A 1,562-nucleotide genomic window follows, 5' to 3' on the forward strand; every position below is an offset into this window, starting at 1 on the left:
GGGGGGGGTCCAAGCACGGCGCGTGAGTAATAAGGCACATGCCGCCGTACTACTGGGGGGGGGGGGCGAGTAACTCTCTGGTGAATAGTGAAAAGGGCGTAAGTCCAATGCAAAGTCCGTGGACTCACGCCCTTTCCACTACTTTTCACCACTGAACTGGGCCTTGCTGCCTGCGTGGCCTTACTCTCTCCGGGGGGCCGATCATTCTGAACTTTGTTTTGTCTGCTAGCCAGAGAAACGGCACGAATTGGGCACAAAACACGCAACGGTGGGGGAAATATACGGGCATCATACGGCGTGTAATCGCGCGACGGTTGAAGTTGAAGGAGGAGGGGGGGAGGGATTCGGTAGGCCGCTGCCCATGCTGCGGCAGGGGCCAGGGCCTGGTAGTGCTGGCCCCTTGCCAGGAGCACCCTGTGGAGCGCCCGGCGCCCGCCCCGTCCAAGACGGCGGCGTCCAGCCTCCTGGTCCAGCGCACGACAAACACGATGGGACATTAGAAGGGAAAAAAAAGGAAAAGGCTCAGGAGCCAGGGAGCTCTTCTTACGAGGAGGCATTTCAACCCTTCTCTTATAATTTCCCAAAAATGTCTTGGGAGTTGAAGAAAAAGGAGTCGATAATTAATTTCGTCTCTGACTTCTCCAAAATATTGAACATTACGTTTCGTGTCAGAGAGAGAAATTTTTCCAATGCTTTCCAATGCTATCTGTGTACACTTTAGTTTGGCCTGCCTTTAAATATCCACTGCATACTTTTTAAAGTCTGGGGGGGGGGGGGGGGAGTCCGATGAATCTGATTACAAAGTTGGTGAGACAATCCAGCTTACAGGTTACTGCTATTCGAAGTTTTTACACTAACTTGCGAAACCACACAGGGGAGATACATTAATAAAGAACAAGTAAAAACTAGGAGAAGCGAGGAGGGACGCCGTTGGCCTCGTTTGGTCCCGCTGGGAGTGGCTCGGGCCGCCGGGCGCCCGCCGCCGCCAGAGCGGTGCCAGGCTGCAGCGGACACATACGCCCCGCGGCCAGCCGCAGCAGCCAGGCCATGCCATTTGCATGAATGTTCCATTGGGTGAGGTCGTTACGGCAGGTCGCGGCAGCAGCGCCCTCCGCCGCGCTCCACCTGCAAATAACCATAAATTCCTAACATTTTCTGCGGGCGGCGCGGTGGCGGTGGTGGTGGTGCGGGATATCCTGTGAATCTCTCTCTACCCTCTTATAGTCTTCTGGAGAGTTTTTTTTTCGCCCCCACTTTTCTATTATTCCCCGCGTGGTCTGGGTACGGCTGCGCCGCTCCGCTGCCAACTGGCGCTGCTCTGGCGACGCGCCCGCGACGCGCCCCGCGTCCCCCGGACAATAACGCAAGTAGCGGTATGAACAGCGCCAGTTGCATCGACTTTTATAGGGAGGTCTCTTTGGTCCCTCGGGGGGACGCGGCCACGCCACGCCCCACGCCACGACCGCTCTGATTGCCAGCCATTCGGGGCCATTTTGCAAGCCAGACACGTCTCTGACCGTGCCATCGATCATCCCTTGAAAAGAGGTGCCAAAGCGCCGGAC

This window comes from Frankliniella occidentalis, unplaced genomic scaffold (assembly GCF_000697945.3).
Source record: "Frankliniella occidentalis isolate FOCC.00 unplaced genomic scaffold, Focc_3.1 Scaffold144, whole genome shotgun sequence".
NCBI lineage: Eukaryota > Metazoa > Arthropoda > Insecta > Thysanoptera > Thripidae > Frankliniella > Frankliniella occidentalis.